Genomic DNA, 15,843 nt, shown 5'->3' with positions numbered 1-15,843 from the left:
ACTCAAAACCTAATCCTAACACTACACCTAGCCATAACCCTAACCCTAAAAATATCCCTAAACATAACCCTATCTCTTAATTACCTATGGCCCTAACCCGAAGACTAAACTAACACAAAACCTAGCCCTAATCCTAGGCCTAAACCTAGCCCTAAGTGTAAAGCTAAACTAACCCTAGCCCTAACCCAAACCTAACCCTCCCCTTAGACCTAACCTTAGCTCAAAGCCTAACCTTTACCCTAAAGATAAACCTAGCCCTATCCCAAACCCTAATCTATCCCTAACCCTAATACTAACCTAAACCATAGCCCTAACCATAGCTCTAATTCTATACACTACCCTAACCCTAACCCTAATCCTAACCATAACCCTAGCCCTAAACCTAGCTCTAATCCCATCCATTACCCTAACCATAATCCTAACCCTAATTCTAACCCTAGGCTTAACCCTAACCCTATCACAATCCCTAAACCTATCCATTACCCTAAAACTAACCTGTACCCTAATTCTAAGCCTATTCATTACCCTAACCCTAACTCTAAACCTAACGCTAATTAAAGCCCTAAACCTAAACCTAAATCGTAACCTAAACTGAACCATAAGCTATACCCTGACCTTAATAATACATCTAGCTCTATACTTGACACTTACCTTAAACCTAACCCTTACACTAGACCTAACCATGAACATTACCCTAAATCTATCCCTAGCCATATCCCTAGACTTAACCCTAGACACTTACCCTAACACAAACCCTAGATCTAAAATTTATCCTAACTGAAAAACTAACTCTAAAACTAGATGAACCTTAAATCTACCCATAAACATAACCCTAGCTTTTTCATTACCCATACACCCAACACTAGTCCTAAACCTCACAAACAACCTAGCCCTAAACCTAGCCCCAAATCTAGACCTAAGCATAACCCTAAACCTATCTCTAGCATTAACCTTAACCCTAAACTGGCTCTGGCCCTAACCCTACTAAAATTCTAATCCTTACCCTAAACGTAAAAATAGCCCTAACCCTCAACATAACCTAAACCTAGCCTGAATCCTAACTGTAACCATAGCACAAATCCTAGCACAAACTCTATCCATTACCTTAAACATAACCCTTACCCTAATGCTAACCCAAGCCATAAACCTAACCCTAACACTAACCATAGCCCTGACTCTAACCCTAACCCTCAACCTAGACCTAACCCTAGCTCAAACCCTAACACTTCTACTAAACCTAACACTAACACTAACCCTAGGCCTATCTCTAAACCTAGCCAAAATCCTAAGGTTAACACAAGCCCTAACACTAGCACTAACCCAATCCTTTACTCTAAACATAAACCTAACTAACCCAAATGCTAACCCTAGGCCTAACCCTAATCTTATCGCTAACACTAACCCTATCTATTACTCTAAACCTAACACTATCCATTACTTTAACCGTAAACCTAATGCTAATTTGAGCCCTAACCCTAAACCTTATCCTAAACCAAACCCTAAACCGGACTCTGACCATAATAATACACCTAGCTCTAAACCTGACCTTTACCCTAAACCTAACTTTCCACTAGACCTAGCCATAAACCTAAAGTTAATACTATTCCTAACCATTACCTTAGACCTGACATTATCCCTAGCCCTAATTCTAGCTCTAACCCTAACACAAACCCTAACCCTCATCCTAGCCCTAAACATAGCTTTAATTCTATCCTGAACACTCACCCTATTCTTTTTTTTTAATTTTTTTATTGTTGGTTGTTCAAAACATTACAAATTTCTTGACATATCATATTCCTCACTTTGATTCAAGTGGGTTATGAACTCCCACCTTCACCCCATACACAGATTGCAGATTCACATCAGTTACACATCCATTGATTTACAAATTGCCATACAAGTGTCTGTTGTGCTCCGTGGCCTTTCTCATCCTCCACCATCCCCCCTCCCCACCTCTCCCCTCCCCTCCCCTCCTGTCTCTCAACCCCCTCCACTGTATAACCCTGAGGGTCTCCTTCCATTTCCATGCAGTTTCCCTTTTCTCTCCCTTTCCCTCCAACCTCTCATCCCTGTTAAATGTTAATCTTCTTCTCCTGCTCTTCATCCCTACTCTGATCTTAGTTACTCTCCTTATATCAAAGAAGACATTTGGCATTTGTTTTTTAGGGATTGGCTAGCTTCACTTAGCATAATCTGCTCTAATGCCATCCATTTCCCTGCAAATTCTATGATTTTGTCATTTTTTAATGCAGAGTAATACTCCATTGTGTATAAATGCCACATCACATTTTTTTATCCATTCGTCTATTGAAGGGCATCTAGGTTGGTTCCACAGTCTTGCTATTGTAAATTGTGCTGCTATGAACATCGATGTAGCAGTGTCCCTCTAGCATGCTCTTTTTAGGTCTTTAGGGAATAGACCAAGAAGGGGAATAGCTGGGTCAAATGGTGGCTCCATTCCCAGCTTTCCAAGGAATCTCCATACTGCTTTCCAAATTGGCTGCACCAATTTGCAGTCCCACCAGCAATGTACAAGTGTACCCTTTTCCCCACATCCTCGCCAGAACTTGTTGTTGTTTGACTTCATAATGGCTGCCAATCTTACTGGAGTGAGATGGTATTGTAGGGTGGTTTCGATTTGCATTTCTCTGACTGCTAGAGATGCTGAGCATTTTTTCATGTACTTCTTGATTGACTGTATGTCCTCCTCTGAGAAGTGACTGTTCAGGTCCTTGGACCATTTGTTGATTGGGTTGTTTGTTCTTTTATTGTCTAATTTTTTGAGTTCTTTGTATACTCTGGATATTAGGGCTCTATCTGAAGTGTGAGGTGTAAAGATTTGTTCCCAGGGTGTAGGCTCCCTATTTACGTCTCTTATTGTTTCTTTTGCTGAGAAAAAACTTTTTAGTTTGAGTAAGTCCCATTTGTTGATTCTAGTTATTAACTTTTGTGCTATGGGAGTCTGATTGAGGAATTTGGAGCCCGACCCCACCATACGTAGATCGTAGCCAACTTTATCTTCTATCAGATGCCGTGTCTCTCATTTGATATCAAGCTCCTTGATCCATTTTGAGTTTAATTTTGTGCATGGCGAGAGAAAGGGATTCAGTTTCATTTTGTTGCATATGGATTTCCAGTTTTCCCAGCACCATTTGTTGAAGATGCTATCCTTCCTCCATTGCATGCTTTTAGCCCCTTTATCAAATATAAGATAGTTGTAGTTTTGTGGATTGGTTTCTGTGTCCTCTATTCTGTACCATTGTTCTACCCGCCTGTTTTGGTACCAGTACCATGCTGTTTTTGTTAATATTGCTCTGTAGTATAGTTTGAAGTCTGGTATTGCTATACCGCCTGATTCACACTTCCTGCTTAGAATTGTTTTTGCTATTCTGGGTCTTTTATTTTTCCATATGAATTTCATGATTGCTTTCTCTATTTCTACAAGAAATGCCGTTGGGATTTTGATTGGCATTGCATTAAACCTATAGAGAACTTTTGGTAATATCGCCATTTTGATGATGTTAGTTCTGCCTATCCATGAACAGGGTATATTTTTCCATCTTCTAAGATCTTCTTCTATTTCTCTCTTTAGGGTTCTGTAGTTTTCATTGTATAAGTCTTTCACCTCTTTTGTTAGGTTGATTCCCAAGTATTTTATTTTATTTTTTTTTTTGAAGATATTGTGAATGGAGTGGTTGTCCTCATTTCCATTTCAGAGGATTTGTCGCTGATATACAGGAATGCCTTTGATTTATGTGTGTTGATTTTATATCCTGCCACTTTGCTGAATTCATTGATTAGCTCTAATAGTTTCTTTGTAGACCCTTTTGGGTCTGCTAGGTATAGAATCATATCATCTGCAAATAGTGATAATTTAAGTTCCTCTTTTCCTATTTTTATGCCTTTAATTTCTTTCGTCTGTCTAATTGCTCTGGCCAGTGTTTCGAGAACTATGTTGAACAGAAGTGGAGAGAGAGGGCATCCCTGTCTTGTTCCAGATTTTAGAGGGAATGCCTTCAATTTTTCTCCATTCAGAATGATGCTAGCCTGAGGCTTAGTATAGATTGCTTTTACAATATTGAGGTATGTTCCTGTTATCCCTAGTTTGGGTAGATCATATGACTTAAGAAATTTATCTATGCCTTCACTATCTTCTAATTTATTGGAGTATAAGGATTCAAAATAGTTTTTTATTATCTTCTGTATTTCTGAAGTGTCTGTTGTGATATTGCCTTTTTCATCCCGTATGCTAGTAATTAGAGTTCTCTCTCTTCTTCTCTTCGCTAGCATGGCTAAGGGTCTGTCAATTTTGTTTATTTTTTCAAAGAACCAACTTTTAGTTTTGTCAATTTTTTCAATTGTTTCTTTTGTTTCGATTTCATTAATTTCAGCTCTGATTTTAATTATTTCTTGCCTTCTACTTCTTTTGCTGTTGTTTTGCTCTTCTTTTTCAAGGATTTTGAGATGAAGTATGAGATCATTTATTTGTTGTTTTTTTTCTTTTTTTAAGGAATGAACTCCAAGCAATGAATTTTCCTCTTAGAACTGCTTTCAATGTGTCCCACAGATTCCGATATGTTGTGTCTGTGTTTTCATTTATCTCTAAGAATTTTTTAATTTCCTCCTTGATGTCTTCTATAGCCCATTGATCATTCAGTAACCTATTGTTCATTCTCCAAGTGATGTATGCTTTTTCCTTCCTTCTTTTATCGTTGATTTTCAGTTTCATTCCATTATGATCAGATAAGATGCATGGTATTATCTCTACTCCTTTATATTGTCTAAGAGTTGCCCTGTGACATAATATATGATCTATTTTTGAGAAGGATCCATGTGCTGCTGAGAAAAAAGTGTAACTGCTTGATGTTGGGTGGTATATTCTATATATGTCAATTAAGTCTAGGTTATTAATTGTGTTATTGAGTTCTATAGTTTCCTTATTCAACTTTTGTTTGGAAGATCTGTCCAGTGGCGAGAGAGGTGTGTTGAAGTCTCCCATGATTATTGTATGGTGGTTTATTAGACTCTTGAACTTGAGAAGAGTTTGTTTGACGAACATAGCTGCACCATCATTGTTTGGGGCATAAATATTTATGATTGTTATGTCTTGTTGGTGTATGGTTCCCTTAAGCAGTATGTAGTGTCCCTCTTTATCCCTTTTGATTAACTTTGGCTTGAAATCTATTTTATTTGATATCAGTATGGACACTCCTGCTTGTTTCCAAAGTCCATATGAGTGATATGATTTTTCCCAACCTTTCACCTTCAGCCTATGTATGTCTTTTCCTATCAAATGCGTCTCCTGTAGGCAGCATATTGTTGGTTCTTGTTTTGTGATCCATTCTACTAGCCTGTGTCTCTTAATTGGTGAGTTTAAGCCATTAACATTTAGGGTTATTATTGAGATATGGGTTGTTCTTCCAGCCATATTTGTTTATTTCTGTTACTAAACATGGTTTGTTTTCCTCTTTGATTATTTCCCCCCCTTTACTGTCCTACCTCCCACTGTTGGTTTACATTGTTATTTTCCATTTCCTCTTCCTGTAATATTTTGGCAAGGATGTTTTGAAGAGATGGTTTTCTAGCTGCAAATTCTTTAAACTTTTGTTTATCGTGGAAGGTTTTAATTTCATCTTTCATCCTGAAGCTTAATTTCGCTGGATACACAATTCTTGGTTGGAACCCATTTTCTTTCAGTGTTTGAAATATGTTATTCCAGGATCTTCTAGCTTTCAGAGTCTGTGTTGAAGGATCAGCTGTTATCCTGATTGGCTTACCCCTAAATGTAATCTGCTTCCTTTCTCTTGTAGCTTTTAAAATTCTCTCCTTATTCTGTATGTTGGGCATCTTCATTATAATGTGTCTAGGTGTGGATCTCTTATGATTTTGCACATTCGGTGTCCTGTAGGCTTCTAGGATTTGGGATTCTGTCTCATTCTTCAAGTCTGGGAAGTTTTCTCGTATTATTTCATTGAATATACTGCTCATTCCTTTGGTTTGGAGCTCTGTACCTTCCTGTATCCCAATAACTCTTAAATTTTGTCTCTTAATGTTATCCCATATTTCTTAGATGTTCTGCTCATGGTTTCTTAACAGTCTTGCTGAGCTGTCTATGTCCTTTTCCAGTTGAAATACTTTGTCTTCATTGTCTGATGTTCTATCTTCTAAGTGTTCTACTCTGCTGGTAGTATTCTCCATTGAGTTTTTAAGTTGGTTTATTGCTTCCTGCATTTCTAGGATTTCTGTTTGTTTGTTTTTTATAACCTCTATCTCCCTGTATAGTTGATCCTTTGCTTCCTGGATTTGTTTGTGTAATTCATTGTCGAATTGATCTTTCATTGTCTGATTTTGCTGTCTAATGTCTTCCTTGATACTCCAGATCATCTGAAGCATGTATATCCTGAATTCTTTATCTGACATTCCATCTGCTGCAGCTGTTACCTCTTCTAAAGTTGCGTTGACCTGCATTGCTTGTGGTCCTTTCTTTCCTTGTCTTTTCATGGTGCTTGCGTTTCTTTCCTGCAGGCGCGGGCGGCGGCTCTGCTCTCTCCTTATTCCAATTGGGGTGTCGTGACTACCACGCTGGCAGGTCACTGGGCCTGTTCTGGGTGCTGGCGGCGGCTCTGTTCTGCCCCTACTCCAATTGGGGTGACGAGTGTACCACACCGGCAGGCCACCGGGCCGGATCCGCCTGTCGGTTGCAGGTTTGCCTACTCTGCAGGCACGGGCGGTGGCTCTACTCTGCCCCTACTCCAAATGGGGTGACGTATCTGTCGTACCGGCAGGCCACTGGGCCTGTCCCGCTGGTTGGTCGCAGATCTTCCCACCTTTCGGGCACGGGTGGTGGCTCTGCTCTGCCCCTACTCCAATTGGGGTGTCGTGACTACCCCACCAGCAGGTTGCTGGGCCTGTTCCTGGCACGGGCGGCGACTCTGCTCTGCCCCTACTCCAATTAGCGTGATGTGTGCACCACGCCGGCAGGCTCCTGGGCCTGATCTGCAGTTTGATCACAGGTCTGCTCACCCTGCGGGCACGGGTGGCAGTTCCGCTCCGCCCCCACTCAAATTGGGGTCACGTGACCACCACACCAGCAGGGCCTGATCCGGGCGTGGGCGAAGGATCTGCTCTGCCCCTACTCCAGTTGGGGTGACGTGTGTACCACGCAGGCAGGCCGCTGGGCCTGACCCGCCAGTCTGTCACAGGTCTTCTTACCTTGCAAGCGTGGGCGGCGGCTCTGCCCTGGCCCTCCAACCACGCCCGTGCACCCCACCCTATTCTTATACCTCATTTTAACCCTCTCCCTAGCCCTGAACCTAGCCATAACCTCATCCCTTCCCTTAAAACTAATCATAACACTAACACTGACCCTAATTCTAGCCGTAACCATGGGTCTAACCCTTAACACTAAACCTAGTGCTAATCTAGCCCTAATTTAGCCCTAACCCTAAGCAAATCCCTAATTCTAGCTCTAAGAATAACTCTAACTCTCAACCTATCCCTCTTTCTATTTCTAAACCTGTCTATTACTATAACCGTAATACTAAACCTAACTTAGCCCTAACCTTAGATCAAACTATCACTCTCAATTTAACCCTAACCTTAAGCCTAAACCTCACCCTGCTACTAGTTGAACACTATTGCTAATCATAAAAATAAACTTAACCCTAGCCCTCGCCCGAAACAAAACCAAGCCATTAGCCTAACCTTAAACCTAACCTAAACCAAATACTAACCCTACAACTAGCCATAACCCTACTCAAATTCGAGTCCTAGGACTAAAACTAACCCTTACCCTGACTCATATCCAAACACTAAACCTAGCTCTATATATCACCCTAACCATAAAGCAAATGCTAACACCATTCCTAGCCCAAACCCTAACCCTAAAACTAACCCTAATAATAACCCTAGTTCTTACAGTAGCCATAGTCCTAACCCTAGCCCTAACCCCAAAACAAAAATAGCCCGAATCTGAGCCCTAAACCTAGATTTAACCCTAACCCTAGCCCAAGCCCTAAACCTAACCCTAACCCTAGCTCTAAACCTAGCTATAACCCTATCCCTTATCCTAAGCCAAACCCTATCCATAATGCTAACCCTAGTCCTAATTGTAATCCTTAGCCTAAATCAAATACTAAACCTATTACTAGTCCAAACCCTAGCCCTCATTCTAGCTCTAAACCTAACCCAAAACCTAACCCTAACCTTCACCCTTATTCTGACCATAACACTAATTATAGGTCTAAACCTGACCCTAACCCTAAACTGAAACCTGAAACTAGTCCTACCAGTAAACATTTATCTAAACCTAACCCTAACACTACCCCTAGACCTAAACATAATCCTAAATCTAGTGATAACTCTAGCCCTAGACCTAAACAAAAACTTAGCCCTAGCCCTAACAATAACACTTAAGCTAAAATAAACAATAACACTACCCTTAGACCTAACCCTAACCCTGATTCTGGCTTTCATCCTAACTCTAATTTGAACACTGACCTTGACATTAACACTAAACCTAGCTCTAAAACTGACTCTAAACCAAAATACATTACCCATAGCACTAACCCTAGACCTAAACCTAACACAAAACCTAGCCCTAATCTAAGGCCTAAAACTACCGTAAGCATAACCATAACCCTAAACCTAGTCCTAACCTTAAGCCTAACCCTCACCTTAGACCTAAGCATAGGTCAAAGCCTAACCTCTGTCCTAAACATAACCCTAGCTTTATCCCTAACAATAGCCCTAACCCTAACCCTAACTCTATACATTACCCTTATGATAACCCTATTCCTAATGCTAAACCTAGGCCTAACCCTAACCCTATCGCAAACCCTAAATCTCTCCATTACCCTAAACCTACCCTGAACCCTAATCCTAACCCTATCCATTACCCTAAATATAATTCTAAACCTAATGCTCATTTGAGCCCTATCCCTAAATCTTAACCTAATACAAACCTTAACCCTGACCCTGAACCTAAAAATATCCCTAGCTCTAAAACTGACCCTTACCCTAAACTTAACATTACACTAGACTAAGACATAGACCTAATCCCAAATCTACTCCTAACTGTAACACTAGACCTGACATTATCCCTAGCCCTAATTCTAGACCTAACCCTACAACAAACATTTGCCCTCATCCTAGCACTAAATCTAGCCTTAATCATAACTGTAACCCTAACCCTATCCCTAATCCTAATTCTAACACTCACTCTACCTCCAAACCTAGCTATAGCACATCCCTTACCCTAAACTTAACCCTAAGCCTAGTCCTAATGCTAGGCCTAAGCTGAACACTAACCCTAGTTCTAATCCTTGCCCTGATTTAGCTTTATCATAAAACTAACCATAACCCTAGCCCTAAGACTAACTCTAACTCTCACCCTAGACGTATCCCTAGTTCTATCCCTATCATTTACCATAACCCTAAACCTAGTCCTAACCCTTGCACTATCATTAGTCCTAGCCGTAATCACAGATCTAACTCTAACTCCAAGTCTTAACATAACCCTCAGCCTAAGCCTAAAACAAACAATAGCCCTGACACTAGCACTAATCCTATAACCTAGAAATAAAACAAAACTGAGCAATAGAGGCTGAGAATGTGGCACAAGTGGTAGCACATTCACCTGGCATGCGTGGGGTGCTGGGTTTGATCCTCAGCAACAATAAAAATATAATTTAAAAAAAGATGTTGTGTCCACCAAAAACTAAAAAAATTAAAAAATATTCAAAAATTCTCTCTCTCAAAACAACAACAACAACAAAAAACAAAACTGAGCAATAGTCCTAACCTTAAACTTTAACATAAACCAAACACTAACACTACACCTAGACCTAACCCTAGTCCTAATTCGAGTCCTAACCATAACCTTAAACTAACCCTGACCCCGAATAATATCCTAACACTCACTCTAAGTCTAAACACCACCCAAAACTTGAACTGAACCCTTAATCGAACACAAGCACTAACCCTACCCCTAGAACTAAACCTAGTTCTAATTCTAGCAGTAACCCTAACTTTAACTTTAACTCTAACCCAAACATTGACCCTGCCTTTAAGAGTAAACCTAACTCTAAACCTGACCCTAAACAAAAATCTAAACCTAACACTAGACATAGCCAAAATCCTAACCCTAAATCTAGCCCTAATCATAATCCTAGCTCTTACATTTCCCACAGCCCTAACCCTAGGCTTAAACCTAACACAAAACCTAGAGTTAATCCTAAGCCTAAGCATAACACTAACTAACCAAAATCTAACACTTGATTAGTTCTAATCCTAGCTCAAAGCCTAACCCTATCAGTTAGCCTCAAAGCCTAACCCTTATCCTAAACATAAACCTACACCTATCCCTAAATATACCCCTAACTCTAGCCCTAATCCTAAACTTAACCCTAGCCTTAAATCTAGCACTAAACCTACCCATTACCCTAAAACTAAACCTAAACCTATTGATAACACTAGGCCTAACCCTAACCCTAAACCTAACCAGAAATCTAACACTAGAACAAACGCTAAACCACACAGTCACCATAGACCTATCTCTAGCTCAAACCCTAACCCTTACCATAAACCTAAACATAACCATAGCCCTGACCCTAAACCTCAATCTAACACTAACCATAGCCCTATGCCTATATCTAACTGTATCCATTACTCTAAACCTAACCCTACCCCTAATGATAATGCTAGCCCTAATCCAACCCTAACCTTATCCATACTCTAATCTTATCCCTAGACCTATCTCTAAACCTAACACTCGCCCTAGCCCTAACCCTAGATCAAAACCTAACTCTTATGCTAAACATAACCCTAACACTAATCCTAGTTCTAACCCTAACCCTAGACCTAACTCAAGACCTATTCCTAACCATAACCCTAGCCATAACCTTAGCTCTAACCCTATCCATTTTCCTAACCATTACCCTTACCCTAATGATAACCCTAGGCCTAACACAAACCCTATCGCTAAACCTAACCCTATCAATTACAGTAAACCTAACCTGAACCCTAAAAAAACCCTAACATTACCCTAACCAAGCCTAATGCTTATTTGAGCCCTAATGCTAAACCCTAACCTCAACCAAACTCTAACCTGATCCTGACCCTAATAATTCCCCTAGCTCTAAACCTGACCCTTAGCCCTAAACCTAACCCTTACACTAGACCTAGCCATAAACCTAATCCTAAAACTGTCCTCGCCTCAACTGAAACACCACACCTGACATTAGCCCTAGCCCTAATCCTAGCCCTAACCCTAACAAAAACCCCAGCTCTTATCCAAGCCCTAAATCTAGATTAATCTTAACCCTAGCCCTAACCCTAGCTCTAACCCCAATACTAACCCTAGCCCTAATCTTAGCACTAATTTCACCCTATCTTTAAACCTAACCCTAACCCTAGATCTAAGAATAATATAACTCTCACACTAGCCCTATCACAAGTTCTAACCCTATCCCTTAATGTAACCCTAACCCTAGCCCTATATTTAGTCCTAAACTTTGCCCTATACATAGCCCAAGCACCAACCTTAGATCATAATCTATCTCTAAATCTAACCCTAACCCAAAGACTAAGCCTAAACCTAACACTAGCCCTAACCCTAACACTAAACCTAAAACTAGCCCTAATGCTAGCCCTAGCTCTATAAAAAACAACCAGGCAATAAGCTCTATCCCTAACCCTTAAATTAAACCAAACCCTAACCATACACATACCTATAACCCTAGCCCTAATTCAAGTTTTAAGCTGAGCCATAAAACTAAACCTGACACTGACTCTGACACTAACACTAATCCTAGCTCTAAACATCACCCTAATCCTAACACTAACCCTATCACTAAACCTAGCCCTAATCTTAACCCTAAAGTTAGCCCTAATCGTAACCCTTGTAGTTACATTAGCCGTAATCCTAACCCTATCACTAATTTAACCCAAATCCTAGTCCTAATCTGAGCCCTAACCTGAGCTTTGACCCTAACCCTAACACTAGCCCTAGCCCTAATCATAACCATGACCCTAGCCCTAACCCTATACATTACCATAACAATAACCCTAACCCTAATAATAACCCTAGGCCTAAACCTAACCCTATCTCTAATCCTATACCTATCCATTTCCCTAAACCTAACATGAACCCTAATTCTAAGCCTATCATTACACAAACCCTTACCCTAATGCTAATTCAACCCTTAACTTTAAGCCTTAACCTATTCAAAACTCTAACCTAGACCTTCACCTTAATAATACCCCTAGCCCTAAACCTGACCATAACCATAAACCTAAACTTTACACTAGACGTACCCATAATCCGAACCCTAAAACTATCTTTAAACATAATTCTAGACTTGAAATTAGCCATAATCCTGATCCTAGCCCTAACTCTGAAACAAACCCTAGCCCTCATCCTAGCCCTAAACCTAGACTTAATCATAACACTAATCCTAACCCTTATTCTAAACATCACCCTACCTCTAAAACTAGCATAACACCTTACCCTAAACTAAATCATAAATCTAACCCTAATTCTATGCTTAAGCTGAACACTAACCATAGACCTAATCCTAGCCTTAATTTAGCTCTATCCTTAACCCTAACCCTAACCTTAGCCCTAAGAATAAAATAATTCTCACACTAGCCCTATCACTAGTTCTAATCCTAGCCCTTACCATAACCCTAGCCTAGCCCTACCCCTTGCCCAATCCTTAGTCCTAGCCCTAAGCCTAAACCTAAGCCTCACACTAACACTAAACCTAATCCTAATGCTATTCATAAAACTAGCCCCAACCCTACCACCAGCAGTAAAACAAAAACAAGCAATAGTCCTAACGCTAAATCTAACTTAAACCAAACCTTAACACTACACCTAGACCTAACCATAGCCTTAATTCGAGTCCTAACCCTAACCTTAAAAGTATACCTGACACTGGCTCATATGCTAAACTCACCCTAGCTTCAAACACCATCCTAAACTTAAACCAAAATTTAACAGTGACCCTTGCCCTTATTTGAGTCCTAACCCTAACCCTGAGTCATATCCTAAAACTAAATGTGGCTCTAAATATTATCCTAAACTTAAACTTAACCCTAAAACTAAAACTACACCTCCCTCTAACCCTAACCCTAAAACTAACCCTAATTGTAACCCTAGTTCTTATATTAGTGATTGCCCTAACCCAAGTCCTAACCCTAACACAAAACTAGCCCTAATTCGAACCCTAAACCTAACTTTAACCTTAAACCTACCCTAACTCTAGCCATAACCCTAGCTCTAAACCTATCCCTTACTCTAAATGAAACCTTAACCCTAATGGTAAACCTAGACCTATCCCTACGCCTTAGGCTAACCAAAATCCTAACATTATTAATAGTCCTGACCCTAGCCCTCATTCTACCTCTAATCCTATCCCAAACCCTTTCTCTAACCCTGACCCTTATTCTGACCGTAACACAAACCCTAGGTCTAAAACTGACCCTAACCCTAGAGCAAACCTTAACACTGGCCATACCGCTAACTTATACCTAAACCTAACCCTAACCCTAGCCCTAAGTCTAACTCTAACTCTCACACTATCCCTATCCCTAGTTCTAAGCCTATCCATTACCATAACCCTAACCCTAGCCCTAACCCTTGCCCTATCCTTAGTCCTAGCCGTAACCCTATATCTAACCCTACCTTGAAATCTAACCCTAACCTTAAGCCTAAGCCAAACACTAAAACTACCCCTAACCTTAATTCTAATGGTAAAAGTAGCCCTAACCCTAACACTAGCAGTAAAACAAACTGAGCAATAGCCCTAATCATAAACCTTAACTTCAACCAAACCTTAACACTAAACCTTGACCTAACCATAGCCTTAATTCGAGTCCTAACCCTAACCTTAAATCCAACCCTGGCCCTGACTCATATCCTAATGCTCACCCTAGCTCTAAACACCCTCCTAACCTTAAACTGAAACCTAAATGTAAACATATTCCTAATTCGAGTCCTAACCATAATCCTGATGCTGACTAATATCCTAACACTAAACCTAGCTCTAAACACCATCCTAACCTTAAACCTAACCGTAACACTAGACCTACCCCTAACCCTAACCCTAAATCAAACCCTCATTGTAACCCTAGCTCTTACATTGGCCATTTCCTTATCATTAGCCCAAACCCTAACCCCCAAACTAGCCCTAAGGTCTTAGCCCTAAACCTAGATTTAACGCTAACCCGAACTCTAGCCCTAACACAAGCTCTAAGGCTATCGATTACTCTATGAATAACCCTAACCCTAATGGTAGCCCTAGACCTATGACTTAGGCTAAACCAAATCCTAACCTTATTAATAGTTCATATCCTAGCCCTCATTCTATCTCTAATCCTATCTCAAACTTGAACACAAACATTGACCCTTATCCTGACCCTAACACAAACCCTAGTTCTAAATCTGACCCTAACACTAGACTAAAAGCTAGCACTAGCCCTGGAACTAAACCTAATCCTAAATCTAGCCTTATATCTTGCTTTAGACCTAAACAAAAACCTAGTCCTAGGCCAAACAATAACCCTTATCCTAACACAAACACTAACACTACCCCTAGACCTAAACCTACTCCTAATTCTGGCTGTAACCCTAACTTGAACTCTAACCCAGACACTGACTCTACCTTTGACAGTAAACCTACTTCTAAAACCAGACACTAACTGAAAATCTAAACCTAACACTAGATCTTGGCATAACCCTAACCCTAAAACTATCCCTACTCATAATCCTAACCCTTACGTTACCCCAAGCTTTAACCGTAGGCCTAAAGCTAACACAAAACATAGAGCTAATCCTAGGCCTTAACCTAGCCCTAAGCATAACCCTAACCCTAACCATAGGCCTAACCCAAAGCTAACCCTCACCTTGGTCCTAACCCTATCTCAAAACCTTACCCTTACTATAAACATAAACCTAGAACTATTCCTGAATGTAACCCTAAACCTAGTCCTAATCTTTACATTAACCCTAGCCCTAACTCTAGCTCTAAACCTACCCATTACCCTAACCCTAAACATAATTGTAACCCTAGCATTAACCCTAACCATAATCCTAACCCTAAACAGAAAACTAACCCTAGACCTAACCCTAAACTAATACACACTATAGTCCTAACCATAGATCAAACATTAACCTTTACCATAAATCTAAATATAAACATAGACCTAACCCTATCCCTAAACTTAAATCTAGCCTGGTCCCTAACCCGAAACCTACATCTAACCGTATTTATTACACTAACCCTAACACTAAACTTAATTATTACCATTCCCCTAACCCTAACCCTAATCCTAACCCTACCATAATCCTATCCCTAAACATAACCCTGAACATAACCCTTGCTCTAAACCTAATCATAGCTCAGAACCTAACTCTTACACTAAACATAACACTAACTCTAACCCTACGTCTAACCCATACCCTAACACTAACTCAAGACATAATCCTAACCATAAGTCTAGCTATAAACTTAGCTCTAACTGTACACATTACCCTAATAATAACCAATAACCTAATGCTAATTCTAGGCCTAAACCTATCTCAAGACATAATCATAACCATAACCCTAGACTTAAACTTAACTCGAACTCTATCCATTACCCTAAACATAACCCTTTCCCTAATGCTACCCCTAGGCCTAACCCTAAACCTATCATTAACCCCAACCCTATCAATTACCTTAAACCTAACCTGAACCCCAAATCTAACCCTGTCATTACCCTAACTGTAACCCTAATGCTGATTTGAGTCCTAACCCTAAACTCAAACCTAAAAGAAATGCTAACCATGACCCTGACCTT

The sequence above is a fragment of the Marmota flaviventris genome, chromosome 2 (genome assembly GCF_047511675.1).
Source record: "Marmota flaviventris isolate mMarFla1 chromosome 2, mMarFla1.hap1, whole genome shotgun sequence".
Taxonomy (NCBI): Eukaryota; Metazoa; Chordata; class Mammalia; order Rodentia; family Sciuridae; genus Marmota; species Marmota flaviventris.
Note: the sequence above shows the minus strand (reverse complement) of the source record.